This window comes from Dasypus novemcinctus, chromosome 13 (genome assembly GCF_030445035.2).
Source record: "Dasypus novemcinctus isolate mDasNov1 chromosome 13, mDasNov1.1.hap2, whole genome shotgun sequence".
Classification (NCBI taxonomy): domain Eukaryota; kingdom Metazoa; phylum Chordata; class Mammalia; order Cingulata; family Dasypodidae; genus Dasypus; species Dasypus novemcinctus.
The window spans coordinates 114,108,651-114,128,685 of record NC_080685.1 but is presented as its reverse complement, the minus strand read 5'-3'; the positions used below and the strand labels follow the sequence as shown (position 1 = coordinate 114,128,685).

Below are 20,035 nucleotides of genomic sequence, written 5' to 3'. Positions count from 1 at the left end.
AGACAGTGACAGGAGTGGTGCTTGTTAGAGGTAGAATTTTGGGTTTCTGACATGGAGGTCAGAAGTTGTGGGCAGGACCCTTCCCCCTAGGGCTGGCGGCTGGAGTGGTCCCTGAAAACTGTTGGTTGTGCAGTGGTGTTCCCAAGACCCATGTTTCCCAGATGTGTGGTTCTGGGGTCCATGTCCCCTAAGCCCCCATAGCCTATTCTCCACAGACCCACATACCTTGAGTCTGCAATATCCCACCCCAGTCTTCCCATTCCCGAATCCAGTGCTCCCTGAGGTTGTAATTACCCTAGCCCTCTGGTTTTGGACTGACTCTGTGAGTGCAAGAGATTTAGGGGGAGATATGAAGGTGACAGGTGAGTGGGTTCAATTTTCTGCCCCCCCCCTTTTTTTTGAGCTTGGAGGAGCGTACCAGCTGGCTTGGGGAGAGCCTGGGGAGAAAGGAGAGGTGAATCTGCTGAAAAAGCCCAATTTACCTAAACACCCTGGGATAGGAAACTTGGTCTGGGAGAAGGATGAGTCAGAATATCAATTAGCCCTCCCCTAGCACACCTAAGGGAGAAGGACCATAGGATGTGTCGGAGTCTTGTTCGGTGACCCGAGGTATCAGGAATGAAAGACAAAGAAAGATTGGGTTCAGGGGATCTGAGAGCATTGATTTCTCAAGCTCATCAGACAACTTTATTGAGTCGAGGGGCTAGTATATATACCCCTAACCTACGTGACATTCAGCACAAAATCAAGTTACCTATTACCCTTACCTCATTCTATATTAACTAGTGATTGATGAAAACCCAACAAACTTTACTGGAACTATTATTATAAAAATCAGTAACTATACTCATAAATCCTGTTACTCAGGTTGTCCTGTTCTATAGGTATTGTTCTGCCTGCAGGTGTGCTGACCCAGCCAAGATTGTGCTCCGCACCGATAATCATAAGGGACAGCCTGACTCAGTGGTCAAAGAAGTAACTTGCTTCCATGGAAACAACATGCCTTTGTTTCCCACATTTCCCCCTTTTTGTTTTAGTCAGGGTGACTGTGTCTGTCTTAGGTCGAGGCTACACGCAATCAGCCTTACCCGTCATGGGGAAGCGTGGCAGCGAAAGGCCATGTCCCTGTCTTAGGTTGACTGAAAGGCTAGCCAAGTTGCCTGTCACTGACTACCAGCCAAGTGCACTGACTTCGGGGTACTATTGTAGAGTTTTAGCAAGTACTATGTTGTTTGCTTGTCCCATTGTGTCCACACGGTGCAATCTCTGGCAAACACCTTTTCCCAGGCAAGCGACAACCATGAGCAACAGGATTAATACACATATCCCTATTCCTAAGGCAGATAAGAAATGTTGAGATTTCCACCAATCAACAGGATTAAACTTATTTAAATGTGAAATCAAATCATTAAAGATGTCCTTATCACTATCTATGTATATCTGATTATGAGACATTTCTAAAATCTTTTTCTGCAATTCCTCAATTTCTAATGACATATTTCCTTTGTGTCCTAACAAATGATTTCTGATCTTATTCCATTGAAACATAGAAATGTTATAATCCAAAGGAGTAATACAAAAATTACTTTCATTCCAATCACATTTCATTCCAATCACATTTCAAATTATAAACTTGGTCTCCTAAGTGTAAAACAGCAGATTCCAAATCACTAACTCTGTCATTAAGTCCTTCATCAATGTGCTCCTGACTATGCCATAAGTCACTTGCATTCTTGTGCCAATCATGCACGTATTGCTGTGTCTGCACCGTCTCATGCAATGCAACAGCAGCAGTGGCAGCAGCAGTGATGACACCAATGAAGCCAAGAATGCCAGCTATGAGAAGTCCCAAAAATCTCTTAGATCGTTTCAACAGTCCTTGAGCCAGGTGGAAAAGAAGATGACTTTCAGGTGATGACTGCCACATCCAATTCATTTTCACGGGGATCCACACTCCTCATCTTTGGTGAGCCATGGTGATAATATCTCCATTCTGTAAAATATTCTCAGACAAGCAAGTATACAAAGCCCTATCCTTATAAAATAAAGCATTTTCAGTAATGGTAGCCTTCCCTACCACAAACACATGTGGATCTCTGACACATGATTGAAAATGATGAATTTGATCTAATTGTAAATATTGTCCATCCATACTTTTATTACCTTTCCATTCAGAAGTAGACACCACTCCTAAGAAGACTTACCATATTTGTTTTTGATCATGGACTCCAGTGCTATTGCACCATGGAAAAGGAACCCATTTCCCTATATTTTTCCAATCACTATTATTTTTGATAAAAATTATTTTTTCATCCAAATCAAGGGAATCATGACAGGGATACTGCATATTACTAATTTGTTGTCCCAAGCTATTTATACCATACCAAATAAATCTGCCTTTATATTTGTTGGGATTCCCCATAGGGGCACTTTCCCAAACTATTCCATAGGAATCATTAAAAATGACAGATCCTCTTCCCATATGGCATTCATACCATCTTTGCATATCACCAGCATTCCTCTTAGGACAACTATAACTTGGATACTTATATTCTTGGTATTGATAGGATGGGAATAAAGTTACCAAAGATTTAGTATTATTATGGCTAAAATTGATCATAGTTCTATTTTTCACAGCCATACATGGTGGGCGATTGCCAATGCAAAGAGGTCGGAAATCAAATGGAAGAAGGAGATTATAAATCTTTTGTCCTTCTTCTCGTGGCTTAAGTGGTAGTCTATCATCCAAGGGTCCAGGAAATATAATAGTTTTATTCAAATAGACAGGAAAAGAAGGATCTTTCCAGGTTAACACTCGAAGTAATGGGGGATTAGGGATATAAGCCCAATATGTGTAATTACCATTACCATTGCCGGTTTCACTCACTATCAGTAGGATCCATATGTGTAGAAGACTCCACTTCTTCAGTCCTAGGTTTAATCCTTTTTGCTGGAAGCCAGATTTCTTCTCCATTTTCTGAAATGATAAGAGCATAGCCTCACCCCCATACTTTAACCCTGCCTTTCTTCCATTCATTACTTAAAACATCTTTCCAAAATACTGGTTGATTCTCAGATTCTGCAATTTCTGTGGATTTTTGAGAATGTCCAAAATGACATTCAGCCGGTGTCATAGAATCATAAACGTTAAGAAAATTTAAGGTAAATAAAGCTTTAGCCAATTGATCTTTAGGTGATATCATACCATCATCTCCCCCTTTTTGTTTTAAAAGCATAGTCTTGAGAGTATGATGGCATCGTTCAACAATAGCTTGACCTGTAGGATTATGGGGAATGCCAGTAACATGTTCAATAGCATATTTTTTACAAAAGGAAGCAAAGGATTTACTAATGTAAGAGGGTCCATTATCAGTTTTAATTTTTAGAGGGCATCCCATCACAGCAAAAGCAGACCAGAGATGTGAGCGAACATGATGAAACCGTTCCCCACTTTGAGCAGTAGCCCACATGAAATGAGAATAAGTGTCAATATAAACATGAACATATTGCAGTTTACCAAAGAATGGAATATGAGTAACATCCATCTGCCATAATTGATTAGGAGTCAGGCCTCTGGGATTAGTTCCAGCCTGAAAAGGCACTGCTGTCAGTGGTCCACAGGTTGGACAAGTATGAATAATTTCCTGCGCTTGTAGTCTAGTAAGCTTTTGATATTTATTTCGCAGGCCTTTAGCATTAATGTGAGTTAAAGCATGGTAATCATGAGCACTTTGTAAACACCCCACTAATAAGTCAGCTCGAGCATTACTTGCTGTCATAGGACCAGGCAAAGATGTATGAGAATGTATATGTGTAATGTAAATAGGATGCTGTCTTAACGTTGCAAATCAGCAAAAAGTTGACATAATTCATCAGTAACAAAGATATGAGCCATTTCAATATGCTTAACAGTAAGGCATACATATTCAGAATCAGAGACAATATTCAAAGGTTTCTTAAATATTGTTAATACCTTAATGATGGCAGCAAGTTCAGTACACTGAGCAGACATGAATGGAGTCTGCCAAGCCTGTTCTTTTTGAGAAGTAATGTATGCTGCTTTTTTATTACTCTTACTATCAGTAAATACTGTTCAAGATAGTTGGGCATGCACATAGCCCTGAAAAGCACTGCAAAAGTTTATTGTTGGGTTTTTTTTTAATGCAGCTGGCTTGATTTGTCTAAGAAGACACTAAAGAAAGTCTTAGCAAGTTTTAAAACAAAGTGATAGCAACACAGCTGGACATTAACTTTTGCAACTAGCAGTGTTTGGGATTGCTGCATACTACAGTGTTACTTTAATCTATGATAAGAGGTTGTTTCTGTGACACACACTCTTTTATAATAATTAAAAACATAATACTTTCTATAACTTGCCACATGCATTTAAGTTCCAAGAGTTTATGAAAATTAGCCATCCTACTTTAGGGCAAAACACACTTTTTTTGCAAAAACTTATTAAATTTCAATTAGCATTCTCACAAACTTTTAACCTTTTTAATATTCATTTAAGGTTTACATCCTTCATATTATCCTGTGAACAAAAATAAGCTATTCATTTAAATCTAGGCAAGAACAACTTTTTATAAAAAGACATAGTAATTTTGTTAATCAAGACTCACAATTTTTATCATTGTAGAGATCTTATTAACATGTAAACTTATGTGTTAATATAAGTGCTTATTTAATTTTTGGCCATTTGAATAGAGTTCTTTTATAAATTTTTATTAATTTATATTACCATCCAGAGGTATCAAAATATACACTGACATTGAACGAACAAACACAGAACAATCACAACACAGTAACAGAAACATACAGTTTACAATTAACTCATAATTCTTACTTTCTTGGTATAGCTGCTTTTAAGCTCTCCATTATATCACATTTTAAATATCACTTTGTAAGATTTCTTCTGGAATCCATGTTGCCTGTAACATGCAAGCTTGTGCTTGGAAACATTTTTATTAGTTATCAGCAATCAGTTAAGATAACTTGAGCAGCATAAATGTAGTTAAAACTCTAATTTAGCAGTTTAGACAGACCGTTAACACACATTTTTGGATTATTACTCTGTAAGACTATACTGAGACTTGAAGTTCAGGAGTAAACTATTGATTTAAAACTGAAAATTCCTTTTTAAACCTTGATAAAAATTTTGTACTAATTTTATTATCTTGGTTAAATAAGCCCAATTAGAATTAGTATGGAAATTAAACAGAACACCAATGTTGCCATGTTTTCCTCTTTTTTCAGTGGCTTAACTCTATTAACCCCCACTAGCCCACAGCTACATTGTCATGTAGACAGCAGGGGGATTGCAGAGTTGCTGCCAGAGCAGTTTCCTTATCTTAGTTAACACTTTAACAGAGAGTTTTCTTACAAGCCTGATTTCACTAACAAGGACATTATTTAGTATCTTTGCCCATTTTAAATCTTTCAATAGTTTAAAAGTTTTTGGCTCAGGATGAAACTTGACACCCCCTTGTGGGTGTTGAGCATCAGGAGGAATTTGTTGAATAGTTACAGGAAAAGCTGCTACAGCTTGCATAGCCAGAGGCTCACCTTGACTAGATCCCGATAAAAGACATCTCATTAATGGAGTAACAGGCACAGGATTTGGCTTAAAGCTGCTACGAACATAAGGCAGGTCTGTAGAGAAAAGTCCACTAGGTACTTTTCCAGGTTCCGGAGGTGCAGAAGGAACCTCATGAGTCAAATTAGGATATATGTTTACTTTAGAAATATTTAGCTCCGACATGGATTTAGTTAAGAATGGATTTGTGTCTCTAACTTCAAATAACTCCTCTTCTTCCTGATCCTCCTCCAAATTCCTATCTTTACCTGTATCATTCATAGCTGTTTCCTCCCTTGAGAAAAGAACAATCTCTTCCTCTTCATCAGACTGCAAAGGATCTAATGCAGCAGCAATATGCTGTCCTAAGGCCCAAACTGATACAGGTATATTCTCTCCTTTCTGATATGCTCTCCGCAATTCTTTCATTACTTGCCTCCACTGCTTAACATTCATCAAATTCTTTCCTTGCAGTTGAAACCAATAACAATGGTTTTGAACCAAAGCAAACAATTCTAACAAATCTGCAGTCTTAACTGTGACTCCTACACTGTGCAACAGTGTTTTCAAAACCTGTGAATATTCTTCCAAGCGTCCTGGTTGATTACCCATACCCTGATGCTAACGGAAAGCAAAACTTAATAATATGAAGCAGCAATTTACCCGGGTTAATTAATTTTGATGCTCCTTACCTTAAAAAAGGCTTTTCAGCTTTCCGCATTCCCGATCCAGAGGTGGAAGATCCTACACTGCCGTGTCTTGATGAATCCTCTGCCTCAGGCCCCACGTCTGGGCGCCACCTGTCAGAGTCTTGTTCAGTGACCTGAGGTATCAGGAATGAAAGACAAAGAAAGATTGGGTTCAGGGGATCTGAGAGCATTGATTTCTCAAGCTCATCAGACAACTTTATTGAGTCGAGGGGCTAGTATATATACCCCTAACCTACATGACATTCAGCACAAAATCAAGTTACCTATTACCCTTACCTCATTCTATATTAACTAGTGATTGATGAAAACCCAACAAACTTTACTGGAACTATTATTATAAAAATCAGTAACTATACTCATAAATCCTGTTACTCAGGTTGTTCTGTTCTATAGGTATTGTTCTGCCTGCAGGTGTGCTGACCCAGCCAAGATTGTGCTCCGCACCGATAATCATAAGAGACAGCCTGACTCAGTGGTCAAAGAAGTAACTTGCTTCCATGGAAACAACATGCCTTTATTTCCCACAGGATGTGCTTTCCAAGCTTCCAGTAGCATATTTGGGGTTCCTGGTGAGGTGTAGGTGCTTTCTCATGGGAAATAAAGAGTCATTGTCTTCTGTGTTGAGTTGATTCACCAAGGACCTACTTGAACCTCCTTCTGAGCCTCTCATGCAACTTTCCTGCTGCCCTGGAGGAGAGGGAAGTGAGGAAGGGAGAAAAAGGGAACTTCAGATTCCTAAGCATTTTATTTCACTGCAAAGAGGATTCCTAGCTTGAAACTTTGGGTTTTTTTGTTATTGTCATTGGTTTGTCTTCTGGTTTTTCCTTCCTCTTTACCCCTCAAAGTCCCCTTTCCTTTCCTTTCCTTTCCTTTCCTTTCCTTTCCTTTCCTTTCCTTTCCTTTCCTTTCCTTTCCTTTCCTTTCCTTTCCTTTCCTTTCCTTTCTTTTCCTTTCTTTCCTTTCCTTTCCTTTTTCTCTTTTTCATTTTCTTGCTTGCTTCCCCCCTTTTAAAAATTTTTCTTCCTTGCTGTTTGACCTAAAGTAAGGGGGAAATGGAAAGGAGAAATGAGTTTATATGGCTACGAGTTTCTAAAAAAGAGTCTGGAGGCTGGCAGAAGGTTTGCCCTCATGCACAACTGAGCAGAGTCAGAGAGACAGATAAAGCAGATACAACCCCCAGATATTGGTTCCTTTGAGGGCTAAAGAGACCCATGGGAGTTATGGTCATGGCCGATGGGGTTAACTACCAGGGCAGATGGCCCCTCTTTGGAAATGGTGTTTATGTGTGATGAATCTGGACTCAGATGGGATCTCCCTTCATAAGACTTTCATGCTAATGTGCTGGAGGTGCAGTTAATGTTGGGGTTTAAGATATATTTAGGGGATTTGAATCTCTGGACTGACAATGTGATAGCCAGATCCTGAGCCTCAACAGACTCCAGCACCTACAATCTGATTTATTGGACTTACCACACTCAGCTAAGATGGAGGTGAAGAAGGACAACCACCACACCATGGAGCCTAGAGTGATTACAACTGAAAATGGGAGGATTGCATCCAGCATCCAGGTGGAATCTGAGCCTCCTCTTGACATAGAGGTGCAATGGACACAACCAATCCAGTGTCCACATAGAAGAGGTGGCATTGGATTGGGAAAAGTGGACATAATGGACAAAGGGTATGGGGAAAGGCAGGAAGAGATGAGAGGTGGAGGCGTCTTCGGGACATGGAGCTGCCCTGGATGGTGCTTCAGAGGTAATCACCGGACATTGTAAATCCTCACAGGGCCTACATGATGGAATAGAGGAGAGTATGGGCCATGATGTGAACCAATGTATATGAGGTGCAGAGGTGCCCAAAGATGTACTTACCAAATCCAATGGATGTGTCATGATGATGGGAACGAGTGTTGTTGGGGGGGGGGAGAGGGGGGGTGGGGGGGTGGGGTTGAATGGGACCTCACATATATATTTTTAATGTAATATTATTACAAAGTCAATAAAAAATAAAAAAATTAAAAAAAAAAAAAAAGAAAATATTCCCAAAGAAGAGTGTTACAAAGCACACAATCAATTTTAATGATACATAATAAGTAAATATATATTTAAAATCTAGGAAGGTATAATTGTCACTTACAAAATTATTTAAAATATATAAAATATACATCTTTAATTTTGTTTTGAACTATTTTGCACACAAATAGCATTACATAAACTTACGTGTTACATATATTTTTTGTTATTGTAAATGTTTAATACTCATAAAATTTATTGAGGAAATATATATCAATAAAAATAATAATATCCTTGGAAAAAAAAATTTTTTTCTTCCTTTCTCTTCTTTTTTTTTTTTCTTGTATTAGGTGCTGCAGGAAGCACTTCACATTTGCTGTGTTTCCTCATCCTCCATTTCCTCTTTTCTGTGTGTATTGATTTTGGCCACTGACACTATCCTCTTTTCTCTACATCTTTCTGTCCTCCATCATTTATTGTTTCTCTTAAATTCCACCTCTCTTTGGCCCCCAAATTTTCTGACTTTTTATTTCTAATACCTTTGTTCTATTTTCTGACTTTTATTCACTCTTTCTATTATTTTCTTTTCTGTTTACCTCTCTCCTGAAAACACTGGCCTTTTAATTCATACTATATTCCCCCTCATATTCAGTTGACTGACTAATTATGGGCTCTCTACTTTACTTATTGTTATAACTATACACAGCTTGCATAAGTCTAATGTCTATTATCCTAGGTCTCACAAGTTTCCTCTGTTAACATTTACTATCAATACTATTATACATTTTATTTTCTTACTCATTTTGCTTTCCCTGACCCTAATATTTCCCTTCAAGTGAACTTAGCCAGCAACAAGAAAATAGAATAAGAAGAGCAAAGTGACAAAGAGAAGACATAACACATATGCAAAAACAACTAATTAAGCCACAAGACTAGACAAAGAAGCTAAGGAACTGATTAAACCCATCAAGATAAAATGATGACCAGACAGCAACAAAAAACTACAAACCAAACCAATAATCAGGAAAACAAGGCCCAACCCAATGAACAAATTAAAAAAAAAAAAAACCAAAACAGGAAGAGGAGCAGAACGTTGAACAAGTAATTAAAGCTCTCAAAACATATTAGTGACTGATTTGATGAAGTGAAGGAAGAGATTAAGAATACAAAGAAAACACTTGGAGAGACTACAGAGGAAATTGCAATCATATTTTAAAAGATAACGGATATGATGGTGATGAACAGCACAATTCAAGAAATCAAAAATACACTCTCAGCAAATAACAGCAGATTTGAAGAGGCAGAGGAAAGAATTGGTGATGTGGAAGACAGAACAACTGAAATCAAACAGATAGTAGACCTGATCAATAAAAGATAGAAAAAATCCAGTTTGGACTTAGGGGCCTGAATGACAATGCACAAACATATGCATTTGTGCATTCCAGAAGGAGAAGAGAAGGGCAAGGGAATAGAAGGGGTTTTGGAGGAAATAATGGCTGAAAACTTCCCAAATCTACTGAGGGAGATGGACGGACATGTCCAGGAAGCAAAACACACCTCAGACATAAATCCCAACAGGCCTACCCTAAAACATATACTTGTAAAATTATCCAATGATCAAGACAAAGAGAAAATTTTAAAAGCAGCAAGTGAAAAGAGAACCATCACATACAAAGGAGGCTCTATAAGATTAAGAGATGATTTCTCATCTGAAACCATGGAGGCAAGAAGGCAGTGGTATGATATAGTCAAGGTACTAAAAGAAAAAAATTTCCAAACAAGAATACTATATCCAGCTAACCTAGCCTTCAAAAATGATGGAGAGTTCAAAATATCCACAGATAAACAGAAACTAAGAGAGTATGCCAACAAGAATCCTGCCCTTCAAGAAATACTAAATTGAGTTCTGCAGGAAGAAAGAAAAAAACAGGAGAGGCAGAGTTGGAGGAGAGTGTAAGAGCAATTAAAAGACAAAAAGAGGGAAAAAATCAAACAAAACATGACTAACACAAATCCAAAGAAAATATGGCTAATATAAATAATTCCTTGCAAGTAATAACATTGAATGTCAATGGATTAAACTCACCTGTCAAAAGATTCAGACTGGAAGATTGGATAAGGAAATAGGACCATCTATATGCTGTCTACAAGAAACAAGTCTTAGAACCAGGGATTCAAGAAGGTTGAAAGTGAATGGCTAGAAAACAATCTTACAAGTGAACAATAACCAAAAAAGAGCAGGAGTAGCTATATTAATATCAGACAAGATAGACTTTAAAGGCAAAACAATTGTGAGAGACAAAGATGCACACTACATATTAATGAAAGGGATAATCTTTCAAGAATGAACAATCATAAACATTTATTCTCCTAACAAGGATGCTTCCAAATATATGAGGCAAACACTGGAAAAACTAAGTGAAAGAATAGATGCCTCTACAATTACAGTGTGGGACTTTAATACAACACTACCAACTTTGGACAGAACATCTAAAAAGAGAATCAATAAAGAAAAACTTTGAACAGTATATTAGAGGAGCTGGACCTAATAAATATATACAGAACATTACACCCAAATACAGCAGGATATACATTTTTTTCAAATGCATATGGATCGTTCTCCAAGATAGAGCATATGTTAGGCCACAAAGAAAGTCTCAGTGAATTCAGAAAGATTGAAATCATACAAAACAATTCCTCTGACCACAGTGGAGTGAAGCTGGAAATCTGCAAGGGCCAGAGGCCCAGATTTCACACCAAGGTATGGAATTTAAACAACACACTCTTAGAAAAACAGTGGGTCAAGGAGGAAATCTAAAAAAGAAATCAATAACTACCTTGAAACTAATGAAAGTGGTAACACAACATATCAAAACTTACAGGAAGCAGCAAAAGCTGTACTGACAAGGAAATTCATAGCCATATATTCATACATTAAAAAAGAAGTAAGAGCAAAAATTGAAGAAATAACTGCACAATTGGAGAAATTAGTTAAAAAAAACCAACAACAAAATAACCCCAAAGGAAGAAGAAAGAACAAAGATAAGAGCAGAACTAAATAAAATAGAAAATAAGAAAGCACTTAAATAAATAAAACCAAGAGCTGGTTCTTTGAGAAGATCAACAAAATTGACAAACCCTTAGCTCGACTAACAAAGAAAAAAAGAGAGAAGATGCAAATACACAAAATAAGACATGAGAAAGGAGATATCACCACAGACCCCACAGAAATAAAGACTATCATAAGAGGATGCTTTGAAAAACTATATTCCAACAAAAATGACAATTCAGAGGAAATGGACAAATTCCTGGAAACACATAAGCAGCCCATATTGACAAAAAAATAAATTGATGATCTCAACAAACCAATCACAAGAGACTGGCCACATTTGAGTAACATGAAGGCTGTCAGGAGGAAACTCCCAGGCACAATGCTGCTCTAGGCCTTGTTCTTATTGCAGGTGTATAGGCTCACAAGCATAGTCGTTAGTATCAAGAGCCCACTGTTGGACCCTCATTCTTTCCTGGTTCTTACTGTTGCACCTGGGGGACTGCCGCAGCTCCCCTAGGGACCATGACAGAGCCCCCCCAGCCAGGAACCCAGTACCCCCACAGCTGTTGTTTTTAATTGTTTCCACTATGAGTATATCTAAACATTACCATGCACCCTGGACATATGCCCTATATAACTCCCTGTCAACCATATATAGCCTGTCAATAAAATCCCATACCAGTATTCCTCCACCGCCATTGTTGAACCACTCCGTGATCCAAAACTTCCTGTAAATTGAATCCCAATATAATGTCAGGTTCCCTTACTAGTAAAATGGAATATAGCGATGAGTTTAAAGGTTAGATCTAGAGTACATATTGATTTGGAAAAATTTCTACATCCTATCATTTTCTTTTCTTTTCCCTAATTATTGAGCTTCTCTTCACAAGAGTCTTAGATCAAATTGATTCATATATACAATACACAGTACTCCCAGACATCCACCATAAAACCTTTTCCCTTCCACAGCAATAATCTTTTAACTTATTCATATCATATTTACTGAAACTGATGTACAGACTCTGAAAACAATAGCTTTCCAACAAGGTGACATCGGTGCTTATAATGTGGTCCATACATTAGGATATACAGTTTTCTAAATTTTTTAGTTATCCTATGTTTTACATTATTAGTCTGTCGTCCCCTATATGTTTTTGGTGTAATATTACATGTTTTATATTCATCCTCGTGTACTCTCACGAAACTCCTCTCTTGCCCCCACATTTACCTTGGTTCCATCCATTCAACATCCATTTTCCCCTCTGCTTGGGGCCCACAGCGACAGCCAATCTCCATTTCCTGAGGAGCCATGTCCAGAGATACTTGCAACAAAGTTCAGGCTTGCTCAACTGCCCTAATGCCCTGGGAGCCACCTTTTCTCTTGAGAGATACAGTTCTATTTGATGACATTAGTCCTCCCCAGGATGTGGGTCCACCCCAACTCTCACTTCTTGGGTGTCTACCCAATGGTACAACCCACCCTGGCAAAATGAGCATTCAGACATTCCCCAGGAGTCCGTCCTACATCAGACCATCCCCTCCAAGCATCCTAAACAGGTAACCCTCCTAATTATATTTTGATACAATTTTCTCAGTATTTTACTCTCAACCAACACCTGACAATCTCCTATGTTCGTATGTTGCCCCACCCTCCCCCCAATTTCTTGGACACTATTACCCATCCGCCCATCCCCAGCCCCCCTCAAACCCACAAAGCCCCACCCAAAGGCAACCCCTTGCCCCCATTTTATCTCTTCTTTGTGCTCATAAGTACCGCCAGCTCATCATAGATTCCACCCCTGCAAACGTCAGCCCACATCCTTCCTCCACCCCCCGATTTCCTGTAAACCTATTTTCCAGTCTCTAGCTCTCTGAGGCCGCTTACTTATTTCATATCATTGAGGTCATGTAGTATTTGTCCTTCAATGCCTGGGTTGCTTCACTCAACATAAGGTTCTCAAGATTCATCCATGTTATCACGTGTGTTTGTAGTGTATTTGTTCTTAAAGCTGAGTAGTATTCCATTGTGTGTATATACCACATTTTATTGATCCACTCATCTGTTGGTGGGCATTTGGGTTGATTCCAACTTTTGGCGATAGTGAACAATGCTGCTATGAACACTGGTGTGCATATATCGCTTTGTGTCCTTGTTTTCAGTTCTGCTGGGTATATACCCAGCAGTGGTATTGCTGGGTCATATGGCAAATCTATGGTTAGTTTTTTGAGAAACCACCAAACTGTCCTCCAGAATGGTTGGATCCTTCTGCATTCCCACCAGCAGTAGATGAGTGTTCCCATTTCTTCACGTCCTCTCCAGCATTTGTATTCTTCTGTTTTTTTTCATAGCTGCCAATCTTATGGGAGTAAGATGGTATCTCATTGTAGTTTTGATTTGCATTTCCCTGATAGCTAGAGATTTGGAGCATTTTTTCATGTGCTTTTTAGCCATTTGTATTTGTTCTTTGGAGAAGTGTCTGTTTAAATCTTTTTCCCATTTTTTAAATGGGCTGTTTATCTTTTTATTTTCAAGACATAGGAGTTCTTTATATATGCAATTTATAAGTCTGTTATCAGATATATGGTTGCCAAATATTTCCTCCCATTGTGTGGGTTCCCTTTTTACTTTCTTGACAAACTCCTTTGAGGTGAAGAAGGCTTTAATTTTGAGGAAGTCCCATTTATCTATTTGTTCTTTTGCTGCTCGTGCTTTTGGTGTGAAATTCATGAAGCCATTTCATATTACAAGGTCCTGTAGATGTTTCCCTACACTGCTTTCCAAGGTCTTTATGGTCTTGGCTCTTATATTTAGGTCTTTGATCCTTCTTGAGTTGATATTTGTACAAGGTTTGAGATGGTAATCCTCTTTCATTCTTCTACATATGGATATCCAGTTCTCCAGGCACCATTTGTTGAATAGGCCATTCTCTCCCAGTTGAGAGGGTTTGGTGAGTTTATCGAATATTATACGGCTATATATATGAGGTTCTATATCAGAACTTTCAATTCAATTCCATTGGTCTGTGTGTCTCTCCTTATACCAATACCATGCTGTTTTCACTACTGTAGCTTTGTAGTATGTTTTGAAGTCAGGTAGTGTGATTCCTCCAATTTCGTTTTTCTTTTTCAATATGTCTTTGGCTATTCGGGGCCTCTTTCCTTTCCAAATAAATTTCATAGTTAGTTTTTCTAGTCCTTAAAGAAGGCTGTGTTGATTTTTTTGGGGATTGCATTGAATGTGTAGATCAGTTTTGGTAGGATAGACATCTTAGTAATATTTAGTCTTCTTATCCATGAACAAGGAATATTCTTCCATTTATTTAGGTCTTCTTTGAATTCCTTGAACTGTCTTGTATAGTTCTCAGTGTACAAGTTTTTTACATCTTTATTTAAATTTATTCCTAAATATTTGATTTTTTAATTTACTATTGTGAATGGTATTTGTTTCTTGATTTCCTCCTGATTTTGCTCATTATTGGTGTACAGAAAGCTACTGATTTTTGCGCATCGATCTTATATCCTGCGATTTTACTAAACTCATTTATGAGTTCTAGAAGCTTTCTTGTAGATCTCTCAGGGTTTTCTATGTATAGGATCATGTCATCTGCAAATAATGAAATTTTGACTTCTTCCTTTCCAATTTGAATGCCTTTTATATCTGGTTTTTGCCTCAGTGTTCGAGCAAGTAGTTTTATTTATTTATTTATTTTTAAAAATTACATTAAAAAAATATGAGGTCCCATTCAACCCCACCACCCCCACCCCCCACTCCCCCCACAGCAACACTCTCTCCCATCATTGTGACACATCCATTGTGACTGGTAAGTACATATCTGAGTATCACTGCACCCCTAATAAATGGTCCACAAGCAAGTACTTTTAAGACAATGTTAAATAGAAGGGGAGAGAGTGGGCATCCTTATCTTGTTCCTGAGTTTAGAGGGAAGGATTTTAGGATTTCTCCATTGTAAACAATGTTGGCTTTAGGTTTTTCATATATACTCTTTATTATGTTCAAAAAGTTTCCTTGTATTCCAATCTTTTGGAGTGTTTTTATCAAGAAAGGGTGCTGTATTTTGTCAAATGCTTTTTCTGCATCTATAGATATAATCATGTGATTTTTTTCCTTCAATCTGTTTATATGGTGTATTGCATTGATTGATTTTCTTATGTTGAACCATCCTTGCATACCTGGAATAAATCCCATTTGGTCCTGGTGTATAATTCGTTAAATGTGTTGTTTAATACGATTAGCAAGTATTTTGTTAAGTATTTTTGCGTCTAGGTTCATTAGAGAAATTGGTCTGTAATTTTCCTTTCTTGTGGTGTCTTTGTTTGTCTTTGGTACTAGGGTAATGTTAGCATCATAGAAGGAGTTAGGCAATGTTCCTTCTGTTTCGATTTTTTTGGAAGAGTTTCAGCAGGATTGGTGTTAGTTCTTTCCGGAATGTTTTGTAGAATTCACCTGTGAAGCCGTCTGGCCCTGGGCTCTTCTTAGTTGGGAGGTTTTTAATGACTGATTCTATCTCTTTACTTGTGATTGGTTTGTTGAGATCATCAATTTCTTCTTTCGTCAATATAGGCTGCTTATGTGTTTCTAGGAATTTGTCCATTTCCTCTGAATTGTCATTTTTGTTGGAATATAGTTTTTCAAAGTATCCTCTTTATGATAGTCTTTATTTCTGTGGAGTCAGTGGTGATATCGCCTTTCTCATTTCTTCTTTTGTGTATTTGCATCTTCTCTGTTTTTTTTCTTTATTAGTCTTGCTAAAGGTTTGTCAATTTTGTTGATCTTCTCAAAAAACCAGCTCTTGGTCTTGTTTATCTTTTCAAGTGCTTTCTTATTTTCTCTTTCATTTAGTTCTGCTTTTATCTTTGTTCTTTCCTCCCTTCTTCTTCCTGTTGGATTACTTTGTTGTTGTTTTTCTAATTCCTTCAAATGTGCAGTTCTTTAATTTTTGCTCTTCTTTTTTGATATATGAATTTATGGCTATAAATTTCCTTCTCAGTACTGCTTTTGCTGCATCCCATAAATTTTGGTATGTTTTGTTATCATTATCATTTGTTTCAAGGTAGTCATTGATTTATTTTGAGATTTCCTCTTTGACCCACTGTTTTTCTAAGAGTGTGCTGTTTAATTTCCAAATCATGGTGTGAAATCTGGGCCTCTATTCCTTGCAAATTTCCAGCTTCACTCCACTGTGGTCAGAGGTATTGTTTTGTATGATTTCGATCTTTCTGAATTCATTAACCTTTCTTTGTGGCCTAGCATATGGTCTATCTTGGTGAATGATCCATGTGTGCTTGAGAAAAATGTATATCCTGCTGTGTTTGGGTATAATGATCTATGCATGTCTATTAGATCCAACTCCTCTAATACACTGTTCAAATGTTTTGTTTCTTTAGTGATTCTCTTTTGAGATGTTCTGTCAAGAGTTGATAGTGGTGTATTAAAATCCCCCACTATAATTGTAGATGCATCTATTCTTTCACTTAGTTTTTCCAGCATTTGCCTCATGTATTTAGAGGCGCCCTTGTTAGGAGCATAAATATTTATGATTGTTCGATCTTCTTGACCGATGGTCCCTTTCACTAAAATGTAGTATCCTTCTTTGTCTCTCACAGTTGTTTCACATTTAAAGCCTATTTTGTCTGATATTAATATAGCTACTCCTGCCTTTTTTTGGTTATTGTTTGCTTATATGATTGTTTTTCAGCCATTCACTTTCAACCTCCATGAGTCTCTGCGTCTAAGATGTGTCTCTTGTAGACAGCATATAGATGGGTCATATTTCCTTATCCAATGTCCCAGTCTGAATCTTTTGATAGATGAGTTTAGTCCATTGACATTCAGTGTTATTACTTTCAAGGAATTATTTGTGATAGCCATATTTTGATTGTATTTTTTCCTTCTATTTTTGTCTTTTTTGTTGCTCTTACACTCTCCTACAACTCTGCCTGTCCTGTTTTTTCCTTTCTTCTTGCAGAACTCCCTTTAGAATTTCTTGAAGGGGAGGTTTCTTGTTGGCATACTCTTTCAGTTTCTGTTTATCTGTGAATATTTTGAACTCTCCATCATTTTTGAATGCTAGCTTAGCTGGATAGAGTATTCTTGGTTGGAAATTTTTTTCCTTTAGTACCTTGACTATATCATACCATTGCCTTCTTGCCTCCATGGTTTCAGAGGAGAAATCAGCACTTAATCTTATGGAGCTTTCCTTGTATGTGATGGTTTTCTTTTCTTTTGCTGCTTTTAGAATTTTCTCTTTGTCTTGAGCATTGGATAATTTGACAAGTATATGTCTTGGGGTGGGCCTGTTGGGGTTTATGACCAGTGGAGTACGCTGTGCTTCTTCGATATGTACATCTGTCTCGTTCAGTAGATTTGGGAAGTTTTCATCCATTATTTCCTGCAACACTCCTTCTGACCCCTTTCCCTTCTGTTCTCCTTCTGGAATGCCTATAATACGTATGTTTGAGCGTTTTGCATTATCATTCATGTCCCTAAGTCCTAACTGGATTTTTTTCTATCTTTTTATCAGCCACTTCTACTATCTGTTTGATTTCCGATGTACTGTCTTCCACATCACTAATTCTCTGCTCTGCCTCTTCTAGTCTGCTGATATTTGCTGCAAGTGTATTTTTGATTTCTTGAATTGTGGTGTTCATTCCCATCATATCTGTTCTTTTTGCTTATGTCTGCAATTTCCCCTCTAAGTGTTGTCTTCACGTTGTTAACCCCTTCCTTTACTTCATCAAATTTGTCGGTGATAAATGTTCTGAGATCTTTCATTGCTTGTGCAAAGTTCTGCTCCCCTTCCTGATTTGTAGTTTGTTGATTGGATTCAGCCATGTTTTCCTGATTACTGGTTTGGTTTGTAGATTTTTGTTGCTGTCTGGTCATCATTTTATCTTGATGGGTTTAATCAGTTCCGTAGCTTCTTTTTCTAGTCTTGGAGATTAATTAGCTGTTGTTTTTGTGTAAGTTTTATATCTTCTCTTTGTCACTTTGTTCTTCTTATTCTAATTTCTTATTGCTGGTTAAGTTCGCTTGAAAAGAAAGTATTAGTGCTGGGGAAAGGGAATTGTGTAAGCAAGGAAAAAGTGTAAAGTGGTATTGGTGATATATGTTAACAAAGCAACAGTGTGAGATCTGGGAGGATGGAGGTTAGATTCATGTACATTGTGTAGAGTTATAGCAGTAGGTAGAGTACCTATCATAAGGTAGATGACTGAATATGGGAGGAATATGGTATGAACTAAAAAGCTATTGTTTTCGTGAGAGAGGGAAGAGAAAAGAAAGGTAATAGTTTCAAGAGTGGATAACAGACAGAAAACAAAACAAAGGTATTAGAAATTAAGAGTTAGAGACTTTGTGGATCAAGGAAAGGGAGGTGGAATATAGGAGAGACAGTAGATGATGGAGGATATCAAGATGTAGGGGAAAGGCGATAATGTAGATAGCCAAAATCTGTTCACACAGAAATGAGGCAGTGGAGGATGAGGAAGCCCAGCAAATGTGAGGTGTTCTCTGCAGCACCTATTGTATAGTTAAGATAAAATAGAATAAGAAGATGGGGGATGAGAGAGAGAGAGAAAAAAGAGAAGAAAGGAAGAAAGAAAAACGGAGTGGGTAAAGGGCGGGGAACAGATAGGGAAAAGAGAAAAAAGATATACACCAACCACCACAGGCACAATACCAATTTAAAAAAAACAACCCTAAATAACTGAAAAAAAAAAAGACTGTGGGGGATACACTGGGAGATAAGAGTAGGAGATAATGCAATGTTAGCAATCAGAACATTAAAAAAATAAAATAAAAAATAAAAATGGAATAAAAATAAAAACAACACAAAACAAAACAAAAAAGAAAAAATGCAAACTTTGAGGGCTAGGTCATCCAAGGACCTCAGATGGACCTCAGGTCGTGATGGATTCAGGGATGGAAAGTCTGAGATGTTGACGACTCAAGAGGTGTGAGTCTCTAGGTTGTGGGCCACCAGGGTTTAGGGGACTCAGACCTGGCAACCTCAAGTCTGTTTAACAGGAAGCCTGGGAGCACCACAGTGCATCACAGCCTTCAGGGATCTGCACAGGTGGGTGACAGCCCTATGGATGAGGTCACATCCACAAGCTCTATCCTGTGTTCTGTACCCCACAATTCACTCACTCACTGGGGTCTATTCTGTGGATATATCACCAATTGACTTCAGGACCCCTCCCACCCTGTGATCCCCTGGAACGGCCACCTGGGGGTGCCTCTAGGCTGCAGCCAATTTAATGATGCAGATCAATAGCCAATTCCATGTGAGGGGATTCAGCGAGAAGTGCTAATTACAGAGTTCAAACCCGAAATTCCCATGCTTCACAAAAATATTCCCCTAATCAGCTTACAAACACCTCCCACCCTACCAGTCCCTGGTGGCATCTCTTTATTGCTATCACTTTAAGTCCTCTGTAGATCGGCAGCCGGGTTTGGGGGGGGCGTGGCTCTAGGCAGAAGCACTATTGTTTGTGTCTGCAATCAAAAATTCCCCCTGCTTTGACATAAAACTCCCATTTGTCTCCCCAAATTTGTCTGCTAGCGCCTCCTGTCCTATTAACCCCCCAATAGGCCGCTCAGGGCTTATGAATTTCCCAGTACTGCCGCGGCAGCACCCCATGCCCTGGCAGCACCAGGTGCCGC

At 38.1% G+C, this 20,035-nt stretch overlaps 2 long non-coding RNA genes across 4 annotated transcripts in view; one reads left to right on the top strand and one right to left on the bottom strand.

Annotated features, from left to right (window-relative positions):
- LOC139436316 (uncharacterized) overlaps positions 1-20,035 on the top strand; it is a 272,961-nt gene that overhangs the window by 130,084 nt on the left and 122,842 nt on the right. The gene's annotated exons all lie outside the window — the stretch shown is intronic.
- LOC131273028 (uncharacterized) lies at positions 674-6,775 on the bottom strand. Its single transcript, XR_011645577.1, has 2 exons — positions 6,268-6,775; positions 674-2,977 (listed from the first exon to the last, which is right to left on the bottom strand). It is a non-coding gene; the product is annotated as an uncharacterized lncRNA (long non-coding RNA).